The sequence below is a fragment of the Taudactylus pleione genome, unplaced genomic scaffold, assembly GCF_031769625.1.
Source record: "Taudactylus pleione unplaced genomic scaffold, aTauple2 ptg000007l, whole genome shotgun sequence".
NCBI classification, from domain to species: domain Eukaryota; kingdom Metazoa; phylum Chordata; class Amphibia; order Anura; family Myobatrachidae; genus Taudactylus; species Taudactylus pleione.
The window spans coordinates 19,413,213-19,429,788 of NW_028284410.1; positions in this window are offsets into that span (position 1 = coordinate 19,413,213).

The following is a 16,576-nucleotide window of genomic DNA, read 5'->3' on the forward strand; positions in this document are numbered from 1 at the left end:
GAAGACGAGGGCTATCACAGGGGGTAAAAACATTTGTGCAAATTCATTAACACATTTTAATTCATCTTTATTTCAATATAACAATTATATTTACTAAATAGCTATATACATATATAAAAATAGTAATGTAAATTACATTTTATATTTCATATACTGAGTCGGGGGAAATTGGTTTAAAATTGGTAGTAAATGTACTCCATATATTATTTAAACAATACCACCAGCACCAGGTTTACTTCAGGATTATCAACCACCACTTTTGTAGTTGTAAAACTGAAGATAAACATGTAGAAATGTTTACGAAATATAGAGTACATTTCCCAATATCTGATTACCTCTATATTCCACTTCATTCACCTTTAGAGACTACTGAAAGAGATCATAAAATAATTGTTTATATGACTCGTCTCCTACTAATAAGTGTAGGAAACAGGTTGTTATAAAGAATTATAAAGAAGAAATAAGAGCATGGGGTGTTATGTAATAGGTGCCGATTTCAGTTATAAGGCTGAGCCTGCCTTAAAACTGATTGCTTCTTTAAATTTAGCCGCGATCTCGTAGAAAAACAGATGACTTGGAAATCGGCAACTATTACATAACCCCCCCCCCCCATATCTTTGAAACAATGACAACCAATGCATAATCATTTTATTGAGCATTGTAAAGATTCCTGTCTACTCTCTGGTAGGTTCCCGTCAGGAAGTGGTAAATACTATTTTCCCCTGATTGCATTTACCACTATTGGTAAATAGTTGGTTTGGAGAGTTACCATTTTCATATTATGAAGGAGGTGCATTTATAGTGGATGGTTGTGCCTTTTCCGGTTCCCCTGTTGGGTAATGTGGTTTGGTCCCCATCTCTACATTTGCAACCTGATTGTATTCAGTTTATGTTTTTTTTTATTGTGTTTGGCTGATGGTCAGATAAGTGTTTGCATATGGGTTATTCTGCATCTTGCACTTATTCTAGTGTTGTAGTTCCCTTTACATTGCAGTATTGAGCCGGCAATAGTGAACTAGAAGTTACTCACTATTTTGATGATTATATTAGTGGTAAACCCAGGAGGTTCTCCCAGGTTTACAGGTCTGTTATTTTCGGGCTTTGTTTAGATGTACTACTGTTCCTGTTTGTCATACTTAGGAATCAAGATTGATTCAGTAGCCCGGTGTTGAGGCCTGATTGTGAGTCACTTGCTATGTCAATGTCGGATGCAGTTTAACAACTTTCTTTACTAAGTCACACCATGCATGCATCCCGATTGTGTTCATACAGAATCACAGTAGTGATTTAAGACGTACACATGCAGAATTGTATTGAAAAGGTATTGGGTGTTTCTGGGCAGTGACAGGGAGGTGGCTATTCAGATGCATGGAGGTGGGCCCTCTTATGGGTGTGTTATGGAAGTGAAGCAGGCATGTTGCTGAAGTGGTTGCATACACAAACACTTATTCACTCACATTGGAGGTCATACTCAGACCAGGGCCGCAACTAGGGAGGGAAAGGACACAGGGGGCGGTTCCAGGGCTGTTCATCCAGTGCGGCCAACGGGGGTGCCAGTGCCAAGGTTTGGAGAGAGCAGCACCCCTCCTCCCTTCTCTCCTTGCACCCTCCAAGTGCAATGCATGCACAGTGCACATTGTACTGGGCTCTGACAGGCTCAGTTGCAGCTCAGGCAATCAGTTACGTGGCGGCGTGATGTCAAAAGTCATGCTGAAGGTCACGTTGCCACAAGTTGTCCTGTCTGTGCTGAGGCTGGCTGCAGTGGTGAGGGTCTGGGGCTGGCTGAGAAAGGTGATGGGGGCTAGCTAAGGAAAATAATGGGGGCGGCTAGATGCTTGCTGAGGAAGGTAGTGGGGGCTGGTTGAGGAAGGTGATGTCACACGTGCTGAAGAACAGTGTGTGAGGAGCCTGCTGCCACTGCTGCTGCCTTCAGGAGGAGCAAAGAGAAGATCCATGTCCAGGAGAGGGGGCACTGACTGCTGCAGAGACACTGGGGGGAGTGGGGGTGCCAAATTACTGCCTTGCCCCGGGTGACAAAAATACTTGTTTCAGCCCTGCTCAGACAGAGAAACTGAACCTACCAAAGGGCTGAAAGGTGGGATTGATAGTGGTGTCTAAAGACACACCAAATGGTAATTGAGAATCTAAAAACTCTCAGTGTGCATCTCAATCCTTGTGGATGCAAACAAGCGGGTGTACACAAGGGTAAGGCTTTAAGATATATTTGCAAAAAGTGCAACAAGCAAAAGATGCACACACAGTGCCGCTGCGTCCGACTCAGAACCCTATTACTTTGTCTCAGTGTGCTAATAAGGTAACTTTAAAGCAAATGCAATCATTGTTGGGTTTGTTAAATTTGGGCTGTCCTATACCTATTGGTAGGATATTTAGCAGGAAATTTGGTGAGCGGGACTGCAGGGTGTAATGAATCTCCCCTGTATTTGCATAAGTCCCCTAGAGTCACTCTAGGGAGGGATTCTGTCTATAACTACCGCCCATTGTTCCCATAGAGTAGGACACACTCTCCAGTACTTAGGATGCCACCATGTCTTAACCTCCGGACAGTAGGGGCTTATACAAACAGCGGGAGTTCGCAAGGTAAAACTGGAGTCATAGTACAAAGGTAATATTAACCATGGAGCAGCCTGCAGCCATGTACACAAGCAAGATTTAATGCACACTAATAAACAGGCAATATCAGCAATACTAAATAAATAATATCGCAGGTTAATTACAACAGAGCAGCGTGCACTGTGGACAATAACAGAATATGATTGCCACTATTTTATGTAGTTGTGTTTATATGCAATCATAAACAACAGATATATTGCAAGATGGTATGGAATTGCAACATAACATATAATGCAGAATGGAATAGCAATATATAAACAGGCATGTGTTTTTCAGATTATAATAGCAGCAAGAGATATGTGTATATATTGCAGGATGGAATAGCAACAGTACACAACACAAATGGCTTGCAGAGTGGATTTGCAGCACAATTAATCTTCCAGGTATACTTGCAACAGGACAGGAACCAGGAATACTAAACAGCAGACACAGGAACAGGGTCCGGATAGCTCGACTTCCACAAGAAATTATCTCCGGCAAGGCAGGATTGGGCTGGCTGCCCTATAACAGAAGTCAGAGCCAATCCTGTGTGAGCAAATGAGACCAGCCTCTGGTAATTACCACTATGAGCAGCTGCGTGCTGCATGCTCACAGAGGCTTCCCAGCTGGGAACAATCAGCCTGGACTAAACCTCACTGTGGCTGTCTTTGCCTGTTAACCCTCTCAGCTCTGTCCAGAACCTGCAGCAGAAATGAGCTGTCATGATGGCTCATAACATAGGGGTGATAAAACCTCATCATTTTATACAGGTGTCTACTGAACTTAAGGTCGATGTGGGAATCCTTTCTCATAAACCTTAATGGGGGTATGTTTCTGGGTTTCCCCCTTTATCCAGCCAGCAATTGCAACTATTGCAGATGCAGCATGGTACATCTTTGCCAATCGCGCTTCATCCGTGCGCCGCATCGCACCATGCGATTGCCCACAGCAGCATACGCTATGCTATGGCATGCACTGCGATCGCACCATGCATTCCTATGGCAGCACGGGTGCGAATGCAGTGCGCATATTTGCTCACAGGCACACTCCTCGCACCATGCGTGGTGCGATTTGCTGTGTACACAGCAAAGATGTAGCAGGACACATCTGTACAAGGGGTTTTTGGATGTAGCTGAATGTAAAATGGTGCATGACCCCTTGGCCTACAGTGTGGGTATAAGCATGTTTCACAAATAAACTTTTGTTGTTTTAACTATACTCTGTTATTGTTGTTTTAGAGTAGTGGGGTAAGCGGCTCAGCAATAAGAGTTATTTTTTTGAGTGATAATTTGGGTGCCGTTAAATATATGATTCTGCTCTTCAGGGTTTTTAATATAGTTTCATGGAATGTTCTAGATGTTGGCAATTCGAAAGCCGACTTGCTTTCTAGGTTTCACTGGTGTAAATTAAGGATATTGGTGCCAGCAGCAAGTTTAGTTGGTATGTCAGGTCATTCTTATGTTTGGCAGCTTATCAAGCTTTGTGGGGAATGCACTTGCCCCAGCTACTTTGGCTTATTATAAGTTTACTTGGCAATTGGAGGCTTTCAGTAACTCAAGGGTAATAAAGGTAAATCTCAACTCCAAGTGATGCACTCTTATCTGGGTCTCTTCCTGAGAGGTAATTCCAAAGTGGCTTTGTCCAGGATGTTACCTGGGATCGTGTTCTTTGCTGAGCTTAAGCAGGCGTTTGATCCCACAAAGAGTGTCCACATAAACTGGTGAAGATAGATATAAACATCCTATCATCGTTAAGTTGTAGCGTCATTTACGTTGAGGCTGCCTTTTTCCGCACTGTCCATAGCATTTGATATCTGCATTTAGAGCGATGTGCTCTATTAACGGCTCCACAGCTCCAGTTTGAGGTTGTTTTAAGAGTTGTGTAATAAGAGTGGAGATTAATGTTGCAGTATATGAGATTCCAGACAGGGGTGGCAAGGTTGGCAGCGGCTGCAGGTTGCTCACTCGATAATATTAATGATTGGGCGCATTGAAAATCGAATGTCTATAAGAAGTACACACAGGCGACTCCTGTATGAATGGTTGTTCCCTGTATGAGCTAACTGTCCTTTCCATTGTTTGCCACCATTGAGTTTGGGGACCTGAAGGGACATTTTTACTGTTTTGTCCACTTTAGGGGGTCTGACTGGCTGGTGGCTACTTGAGTGACATAATGTCACTAGACATTGTTTTTAATGCGATGCCCAAGTGGAACACAGGCTGCTGACAACCATTAGCTACTTACATGTAAAGCTTCTGGCATTTGTTGTTTATGTCAGTATTGTGCAGGGTTCCCAGTCTTAAAAAATCGAGTATGCTAGCAATACCGTACTTCCCACCTGCTAAGAATTAGAAAGGGCTATGCTTCAAAGTAAAGGCCCCTATACTGTGCATCAGCAATCGGTTGTGGCAATTCTGTGCTTTGCAGATGACTGTGTAAATAAATCTGCAATGTATTGGGGGAACATATCACAGATTTCAACCAAAAAGTGATTGGCATGGGTAAATCATGTTGGGGCTGTTGATTGCTAGTGTACAGTATGGTAACAATCAGCAGGTTTGCAGACCGTTACTAGTAAAAGGATAGGCCTTTCAAGATTGTCAGATCTGTATTTGCTGAAAATGATCTGCAAATCACTGAAAAAATCTAAAATGTATGGGCGCAGATTGCTAGATTGGGAAATCCTAAAATTCTCCAACACATCTTCAAATCATTCAATTGTGGTTTTCTGATTGCTGGTAATGGGGGCCTTGAGAAGCGTGCTCACTAGAGTACCCCAGTCCTGGATGCCGCAGTAAAGGCTCCCATTCATCAGCAATCAATTGGGGCAATTCTGCGTTTTTGCAGATGATTGGCATAGGCAAATGCAAGGGGGGTTTCCAGTTGCCCAGAAACCCACCTCCAGGCAAGCGGCTGAAATAATGACCACAATAGCTATATTGTATAATATGATATCACTAGAACTGTTGTCACAACATGCAGAATAAGGAACCGTGTGGAACGAAGCACACTATTAGCGCACCAGACCAGACTATACGTGCTCATTATGCCCCCTCTATGGGTTGGCCATACTATAAAATTAAGCATATGGAAAGCCCCCTCAAGAAATCCTGCGTTTGTACCTGATTGTTTAAAAAAATCTGCAATGTATGGGATTCACAGATCAGATTCCATACCAAAAAGTGATTGGAATTGGTGAATCCAGTTGTCCAACATATTGGATTTCACAGACCAATCTGGGCTGTAGATTGCTAGTGTATGGTAACTGACAATCAGCCAATTTGCAGACCAGAAAATGATGAGCCTTTCAATATTGGCAGATCTGGCTTTCCTGATAATGACCTGCAAATCACTGAAAAATATTTGTAATGAATGGATGCAAATTAGTGTAGGGGGGAATCTTTAAATTGGGGGAGAAAAAAATCACAGAATCTGTTAATCTTTTTTTTGTGATTGCTGATGTATGTGCTTCCAGTATAAAATGCCCTCATACTGACAAACCATTGACTACTAGGATTCCTCCACAAATACAGTCACGGCACACAGCAAATATTTGCATTTTGGCAGAAATCTTAGCACACCAAAACAAATTGAGGTACACAACTGTTTTGCTCTTGTATGTTTTACGGTGCTATATTAGTGAGGATTCCCACATTTTATAAAGATACTTTTTCAAATGTTACCGGTTAGCAAATTCAAAACTATAGGTCCCAGCAGCCACTGGTGCTGAGGTCGAGAATGTGATTGATACTATCAGGCAGTAGAGCAGACTCAGCTCTCGGAAGGAGGACACAGCCAGTTATAAACCAGAACACACTGCTCTGCTAGTTTGCAACCCTGGAGGAGAGACTCAGTGCCCATTAAGGACAGTGTGAACTTGGAAAATAAATCAATAAACACAAGGATAATTATAATTGTAACACAGTAATTTTAACTAATATCATCCCAGACCTAGTAATTACCCCTTTTATCACTCCAGACCCTGTAATTATCCCTCTTAACACCCAAAACACAGTAAATATACCTAATATCACCCCATACCCAGTAATTCTACATATCACATCACCTTAGACCACATAATTATCTGCCCAGATCTGGCAATTGTCCATCATATCACTCCAGACTCAGTAATTATCCATTGCATAACCCCTGACATGTTAATTACCCCCTTATCATCTCAAAGACCCAGTACCTGTCCTTCATATAACCCCAGACCTGGTTAATATCCCTCACATCACCCCAGATCAGTTAACTTTCCCTCATATCACCTCAGACTTGATCATTATCCCTCATATCACAACCGAAATGGTAATCATTCCTCATATGCCCAGGTTCTGGTCAATATTCCGACAGTCAGGATGCCGGCACTTAGAATGCTGGCACCGGAATACCAACACCTGTCAGAATCCCGGCACTGGAACCCCGTTGTTAAGTACTGCGGTTAGGGGGAGGGTTAGGGGGAAGTTTGGGCACTAAGGGAGGAGTGTTAGGTTTAGGGTGCAGAATATGCTGTTAATCCTATCACTTTTTTAGATAATTTGGTGCTGGTGCTATTCCAAGGTGATCAGTTGAATTTAATTGTTATTGTTAGAGGAAGTATAAATAGAGAAATTTGGATAAAAGTCCTCCCCACTCCTTCCAGCTCACGCTGAAATCTGGCAATAAAAAGGTGGCACCAAGGACTCTACCCCTGTCACAAACTGGAAATTGTGCAATCAAAAGGTGCAAATCTAGCTATGACAAACCCCCTCATGTTGATACCAAAGCCGTAACTAGACTTTTTGGTGCCCTGTGCCAGAAAGAGCATTGGCGCCCCCCTCATTTTTCAAAGGGGCATAATGCACCCAAAAAATGCCAGGTTAGGGCCAGGGAAGAGATAGGAGAGGCCAGGAGATGTTGGGGATGCAATAAGAGGAAGCTACAAGCAAGAATGATAATAAACAGAAATTTGACAGACCCAAACAGCACCCCCTGCCCTGTGGTGCCCTATGCGATGGCACCAGCCGCACTACCCTAGCTATGGCCCTGGTTGATACATTCAAATATACAGTTAAATAAGTGAATAAAGCACAAGTAATCGTCATTTTAGCGAGAGTATTTTCATATTGATAATTATATATTAAGTCTCTCTCTCTCTTTCTCGTTACTCCTGCTGTATGTAATCTATTAATATAGAAAGGAGACACTGTTTATTGTTAACCAAATCTTTTTAATTTAAGAAAATGCCTGTGAAGCTAGTCTGATGCAGAACTGAAGACTTTGGCTTATTTTTCAATCACAAAGTACAAGCTCTCTCTTTTGTCATTGTAAAACATTTGTTTGCCATGATTGCACTAAAGACACTTTATTATTTGTGCCTGATTACGGTACGCATGTAATTATGCACCATGTATAAGCCAGAATATTATTATCACCATTTAAATGTGGTGTAGCAGCACCCATTTTTCACTTCTCCAGGAGCCTGCACCCAGACAGCCCCAGCCACATACCACACTCTAATGTTTGATTCTGCATATGTCTGTCAGGAAACAAGTGTGAGCCTTCAGCTGATTAGCCTCACAGTCACTCCATCCAGCTATCAGGTTCCCAGCATGATGTTCCACTGCATCACTGCTCCAACCCTTTAGGCAAAGGATTCTAATAATGAGTCACAGTGCCGTAACTGGGGTCTTGCTTCTGCTCTGTTGAGCCGCTTGCTGAGAGAGGCTGCATGCTCCCTCATTATAATTTTATAGCTTTTTTTTCTATTTGTTCTTTTGTATTCATTTTCATTTCCACCAAATGCTTGCTACATTACAATCAAAATGCTTATATCTGCCACCAAGGAAGAAAGCAGAGGACCCAGTACACCAATCTTCATCAAAGAGTTGTGTATTGTATGTATATCTGTAATGCTTGCTATAAAGATAGATAGATAGATAGATAGATAGATAGATAGATAGATAGATAGATAGATAGATAGATAGATAGATAGATAGATAGATAGAGATATCTGATGTGTATATATAGTAAGATAGATAGATTTTTAGATGTATATACATCTGATTTATATATAGTAAGATATATAGAGATACATATGAATGTATGCATTATATATTTAAATATGAAAATATACATATGTATATATGCATCAATATGTTAATGTGGGTTGTGTGTACGTATGGATATTTTAAAAAGTATGTATTACAGTTACCTAAATATAAGATGACCCATATTAAGATGACAGAATATTTAAATTGCAAAACCTATTTTAAAATGCAAAACCAAGATAATCAATGCTTAAGAAAATATTAAATTAGGTTAAAAAAAGCTACAAATGGCTTATAATCTTATGTGCAGGGAAATATATTCATGCTGGAAGTTTTCAATACACATAAATAATGCTTTATGTAGCAGTTGATATATGGAAATGCAGATGGCCACTATTTGGCAATGGGATAAAATAAATGATCTATAGCAGAGAAGGAATTCCCTAGCACATAATACCCAAGAAAACACAAGACAAAGAGCCATATTCAATTAGAGGCGAGGTTTTCGCCTGTCCGACTGTTCGCTTCATTCGCCTGTTTCAGAGGCAAATTTATTCCGTGCTCGTCCCCGCTTTTCATCTAATTCAATTGCAAAACAGGCGAAAACGGAAATAGGCGAATGCGGAACAGGCGAAAGTACTGAAAGAGTTGGGGAAATCAGTCTGTACCCCAGAAAAAGATATATTAACATAGGGAATGAATATAGATGTGTACTAATAGCCCTAATAAAACTATTTTGCGTACTTAAGTTGTGTAAATTGCTTGCTATTAGCGTCTAGGTAAAAGTGGTGAAGAATGGCATAAAGCTGTATTTTTTGGTGAAAATAAGTATTCCTGTCAAATTTGGGGTGCATGAAAATGGGTACTAGCATATTTTTATGTCTCTAAAGTGAAATTTAAAAAAACGTGAAAAATCCACCTGCTGCATGTACCTGCAATCCCAAAAACACCTGACCCAAACTTGGGGACCCCCAAGAAGTCTATTTCACTACTTTTTATGTTTATCCCCCCACTTTTTAAATTTTCACCCCAAAAATGACATGTCTTTTTTGGGGTGTTCTTAGGTTTTTGTTTCTGTTTTTTTTTTTGCAGATTTGTTCTTTGGGGGGCTGTCCCAGGGGGTCTGAGTTGTTTCCCCACGTTTGCACCCCAAAATAAAGATTTTGCATTTCTTTTCACCTGCTATTGATTGGAGAATCATTTTTGGAGAATTGTTTCCACTTAGGCGAAATTGTCCTGCAATTGAATTTGGCGAATTTTTTTTAGGCAAATTTTTCGCAAAAAAACAGGCGAATATGGCTTTTCGCCTCTAATTGAATTCCCCTCAAAATCTCCTGTTCAAAGTAGGAAGACCAGTATTGGAGACTTGGGGTAAGTTCCAGTGGCGGATTTCACCTAGTGGCAGCCCCTCCCCAGTAAAATCTGCCACCCCCAATAAGGCAGAGTCTTCTGGCAGTAGTTTCCTATTAGAAGTTCTCTCTGCTAATCACAGCCAGGCAGGCATTACCAGAGGTGCTTTCTCCCCCTGGGACTGCCAGTCCAGACCACTATTAGAAGAGAGAGCGCTTCCCATGGCTAAGCCACTCATCTGCCTTTTCGTGAGCCCTATCCGGCTTCTAGGGGCCGCAGCCAATGCAGTCCCCAGGATCCGGCATTTGTGCACATGCAGCAGTGGAGGGCCAAGCCAGATGCATTGTGCATATGCAATACAACTGACAGGCACCAAGGAGGACAGGGGCCGGACCTCTGCTCATTCTGCAGCACATGGGCAGACCCCCCTCACATAAAAAGGTAGAAGCTGCCGCTGGTAAGTTCTAACAGCAAACTGCATGGGGAAGCCTGTTTAACAAGGACCACAGTGGCACTAGTACTGCACATTCCTTATTTCATTACCACATCACACAGACTATTAATAGAAAAATGCTTTATATATTTAAACAAAAGCTTATTCTCTATCCTCAAGGCTACCTGAATATATATATATATATATATATATATATATATACACATGCACACACACATACACAAACACTATATTTATATATATTTATATATATATATATATTTATTAAAACTTTCTGTATTTATCTATATATTTATTAATTTTAAGCAAGTGGAGCTACATGCCCCAGCAGTCAAGTCATCCAGTTGCACTGCGCATGTGTGAACGGGCTAAGCTGACCTGCAGACCAATCAGTACTGCCAGCCATTGTCACCAGGGAACTGACTATCACTTAGCTGCTCCAATGGCATAAGCAGCGATAGAATATCATTGTTATTGCCAAATATCTATAAACAAACCCATACATCTTCATTCTCAGTACCACACGCCTTAGTTACATTGAATTTGTATGCCCAAATAATTATTTGATACAAACTGATGACTTGCAATGTGCAGTAAAGAGATTAAAGTAGCTGTTATGTTCACTTTTGTTGAAAATATGTTCCTATAAATGTGCAATATTTAAGCATAGCACATAGTAATATATTTAAGTGTGCAAAGTTATTATAAACTGTATCTAATTGAGGTATGTGGTCTTTATTGAGGAAGAGCAGGGAAGGGGAGGGGAGCAGAGCTGAACAGAGAAAGGACAAAATGAATAAGAAACTTGACAAGAATATAATATAAAGATACAAAATAAAGATAATATTATATTGTCCTTGAAAGGATATTAAATGGATAATAAAGATGATACATTTAAAGAGCAGATGGTAACATTATATCACACTGAAGGCTAAATGACTTACTGTATGTCATGGTCATGTGGGGGTTTCACACAAGAATAACAGCAGACAAGCTATACTACATATTGAAATATCTCATCCCACAACAATCAGTTTATATTTGCATGTGGGTACAATATGAGGGGTATATTTGCACCTACCCTGTATTTGGCAAACATATGTTGGCACAAACAGCACTATGGTACAATATTTTAATGCGCAATAATTTACCCTCATATTATGTACAGTACATCTGTTTTATATATATGGTACTATATATAATATATGTGGTAATATGTGCATTCTGCAACGTTTCAGTGAAATTCCGTATGTCATGCCAAGTTACTTCACCTGGCCTGTAATACTGTGTAAGATCATTTCTTCATGTTATTCTAATAATTTTAGCAGATATTTGAGCATGCAGTACAAGCTACATTATTGTGTGTGCACATGATATATAAACACACTTTAATTGCCCATTTTCTCACAAGTACAGGACTCTTGCATGAACTTTTAAAACTAATGTTTCATTTTTGGAATGTAATTGTATTTGCTTTTCATTGTGTGAAACCCACTAGTTCCTACAAGGCATAGTGTTCATCACAAATTACCTGATGCTCAGTGAAATGAAACTCGGCCATTTGCCTGTATGCAGAGTTTTACCCATTTTTTTCAGCCCGACCTCGTCTTCTATATGGTGAGTTTCACTGCCATCATCAGGAAACAGCTGCAACAACCTATACTTGGTGCAAAAGATGCTTCTGGAAACATGGGTATTTACTAGGGATGTGCGCCGGACCATTTTTGCTGGATTTGGATTTGGCTCTGATTCGTCGTCCAGCTTTGGATTTGGATTTGCCAAACTGCCGTAACTGGCTTTGGATTTGGATTTTTTACAAAAATTGAAAAAAAAAAAGCTAAAATCACATAATTTGGGCTTTTTTTTGTTGTTCCTAAAGTATTATTAACCTCAATAACATTAATTTCCAGTCATTTACAGTCAATTTAGACCACCACACAACTTATAATATTGTTTTCACCATTATTGGCCAAAGGTTGCAGTGAGCTGGCTGGTTACAAAGCGATAGAGCAGCGGCGCAGTGGCACAGACACCACAGCTTAAAGCACATCTATGAAACATTGCCACATAGCAATGGCAGAAATGAAAGGTAGTGCAAGATGGATTTGACCTTGGGACCTCCCGCCCAACCATTGGGGTACGGCCAGCAGAGTCACAGTACTTGTTTACACAGTGGGCTACGGTCCAAGGAGTCACAGTGCACAATCTTATTCACATTACACCGCACATAGTGCCCCTCATTCATATTACACCATAAAATAGTGTCTCTTATTTATGTTACGACACACAGTAGTGCCCCTTTTACACAATGCCCATGGTACTACCCCTTTTAAACAATGTCCACATTAGTGACCTTTATACACAAAGCCCACAGTAGTAATGCCCCTTATACAATGCCCACAGCAATAGTGTCCCTTACACAATGCCCCCAGCAGTGGTGCCCCCTATGCAGTGCCCTCAGTAGTAGTGCTCTCTATGCAATGCCCCCATTAGTAGCGCCCCCATTAGTAGTGCCCCCATTAGTAGTGTCCCTAGTAGTATGCCCCCAGTAGTAGTGCCCCATTAGTAGTTGTGTCCCTAGTTGTATGCCCCCAGTAGTTGTGTCCCTAGTAGTATGCCCCCAGTAGTAGTGCTCCCAGTAGTATGCCCCTGTTAGAAGTGCCCCCAGTAGTTGTCCCCATTAGTAGTGCCTCCAGTAGCGCCCCCTTTCACACAAAGAAAAAAAAAAAAAAAAAAACTTACCTGAATCTCCGCCCCTGCCGTGACCGCAGCCGTCCGCTCCTCTCTGCACTATGGGATAGACGTAATGACGTCTCTACCATCACCCGCAGCGGGGGGAGCCGGAAGGAAGAGCTCACATGTGAGGTTCAGCTAGCTCCCTCTGTGGACACAGCAGCCAATGAGAGTCTGTCTGACTCTCATTGGCTGGTATAATAAACGCTGGCGGCTGTGTGTTTGTTACTGTGTAGGGCAGACCGCTTTCACTGTGGTCTACCCTACATTTGTGGGGCCCTGACGTCGGATCCTCTTGCGAGGATTCGATGTCAGAAGGCTGCCGTTCGGCCTCGAAGTGGGATCCGAGTCAGGCGAGGAACACCCGAACAGCGTTCGGGTGGACTCGGATCCCCGATGTTCAGATTCCACAGAATCCGAACCGCTCATCCCTAGTATTATGCCATAACCAGCACATCTCACAGTTTCTTCAACATGAGCTCCCCAAATGTTGTCCACATGAGAACTCCCAATTACGTCTACCCTGTCACAAGCGATTAAAATATGTATGTCTCGGCATCACCCAGAGCATGTGCAGTGTGCTAAGCACAAAATGTGCTCAGCAAACAGGTGTACATGAATCTCTGCATCAGCCCCCAGAATGTTTTAAAGCTGCGCTTAAGAAGGTCATGTCTTTTTTTTCCTATTAAGTACAGAAATGTCCAAAAGTTTTGAGAATGACACAATTATTGGTTTTCACAAAGTTTGCTGCTTCTGTGTTTTTAGACTGTTTTGTCGGATGTTACTATGGTATACTGAAGTAAAATACAAGCACTGCATAAGTGTCAAAGGCTTTTATTGACAATTACATTAAGCTTATGCAAAGAGTCAAAATTTGCAGTGTTGACCCTTCTTTTTCAAGACCTCTGCAATTCGCCCTGGCATGCTGTCAATCAACTTCTGGGCCACATGCTGACTGATGGCCGCCCATTCTTGCTTAATCAATGCTTGGAGTTAGCCAGAATTTGTGGGTTTTTATTTGTCCAACCCGCCTCTTGAGAATTGACCACAAGTTCTCAGTGGGATTAAGGTCTGGGGAGTTTCCTGGCCATGGACCCAAAATTTTGATGTTTTGTTCCTCGAGCCACTTAATTATCACTTTTGTCTTATGGCAATGTGCTCCATCATGCTGGAAAAGGCATTGTTCATCACCAAACTGTTCTTGGATGGTTGGAAGAAGTTGCTCTTGGAGGATGTTTTGGTACCATTCTTTATTCATGGCTGTGTTCTTAGGCAAAATTATGAGTGAGCCCACTCCCTTAGCTGAGAAGCAACCACACACATGAATAGTCCCAGGATGCTCTACTGTTGGCATCGCCCGTTGGACATCGTTAGCGAGGGCCATGCTGCCAAATGAAGCATGACCCCCATCGTCGCACCATCGCTGTCAGCATCTGCAAGTGTGTATGCCGGGTCCTGTCGCGTACGGTGTCGGTACACACTAGACATCGTCTAATGTGTACAGGGCATAAGAACCATGTACTTGTCAGTTCTAGCCATCATAATTGATGTCAAAAATCATGTCTACCCAACATATAAAAAGGGTTTTTTAATGTATGATTTTTGGCAAGTGTACTTAACATGTGGCCCTCCAGCTGTTGTGGAACTACACATGCCAGCATGCCCTAGCACAGTATTAGCATACCCTAAAAGCAAAAACTGTGGCAGTGCATGCTGGGATGTGTAGTTCCACAACAGCTGAGGGGCCACATGTTGAATACACCTGATGCATAGTGAAAGCTAAGAGTGGTGCTGCCTCTGATAATATTTGAACTTTGCCATTTTTGCTTAGATAGTATTAGTATTAGATACTATTACATTGAAAATCATTTTTACTAGACACTGACATATATGATTCCTCATTCATCATCTCAAGACAAAATGATGAACAGTGCAAGTAACATAAAAGTCCGTTCACTCCGTGAGTGCTTAGCTGCGTCTCTTGCCTTCCAGCAAATACTGTCAAGTCTCCAGCATTCCTTCTGAAATTCATACACTATGATTGTTTGTTGTACCTTCTCACGCTATTCAATTGTGTCAAAAATAGGATGTCCTGTGTCTTCTTAACCTTTATACTGTTATGCAGTAACAAGAAGGATCACTCAGCCCCAATATACTGTATGTTATGTAGATAAAATACAGTATTCTCCATTCTGGCATTACAGTGCAGCACTGCAAAAAAGTACAATATTGCCTTCCCAATCCATTACCGAAAGCTGTCCCCCCCTCACAATTCTGAGGCAGTGTCCTAATTGCATCTGATACAGTTCCAAAAGCTGAGAATGCGGTCACCTGATCAGGTTTGACATTATTATGTGTAAAGCAAGTATGACAAACTGCCCATCAAATTTGGGGATCGACTAGAGGTATTTTTTAAAATCAATCAAAAATTGCTAACATGAAATCTTAACATCATGGGAATTCTTTGTCCCACCTCTCTAATCCATGGAGCAATTATTTTTGTGTAATCTGCATGTAATAGCCCGCAAGACGCAGACACAGGCGCAATTCCGGCCAGTTAGCCCGTATTTTTAAAGTGACAGTAAATTAAAAGACAAAACCGACCTGGTTTTGCCTTTTTAAATACTTGCGCTTAAAAAATACGGGCTAACTGGCCGGATTCACGCCTCTGACTGCATCTCCCAAGTTATTACATGAGGCGCGTAAAGCTAGAGTATTCCATAACTAGCTTGTTAGGTTAATAATGGAAAATGCCATGGACAGAGCTCATTGCATTTAGTGTTATGCATCCATAAATTTCAATGGAGTTATTAGCACACCTTTGAAAACAACACTGTACTGAGTTAGCTCATTCATTTGCATGCTTGTTGGGGCAAAAAGTTTATTGTTTTTTTTTTATTTCAACTCGTTTGCAGCTTCTGAAATTGTTGAATTTATGTTGTTTGCTGATTTCCAAGCAAAATTACTATAGCAAAACTCTTACCAATAATAAAATACATAGCATACATACTGTACATACATACATACGTGGCACACTCAAAGTTTGTACTACATCCTATAGTTTGAGCATCTTTTGATCAATGCCCCCAGCAGTTCAGTGTTTCTTTAGGACCCCTTAAGTACCGATTAATGGATGTTAGCAGATATAACCCCATATATTAGGAGCACAAAACTGGGAAATCCACTTGGCTTGACATTTTCTTAGTTATTGCTTCTTTCTGACTGCTGGACACAGTAATACTGTTTTATCTAGATTAATAATGTTAATTCAGATATATCAGGAGTCTGAATTCTAAGAAACATTTTCAGTGGCAAAAAAACAAATGTCCTGGTAAAAAAAAACAGATTACATGGGGATCAAGTTATCAGAACACTGATATAAAAATCAATAGTACATATG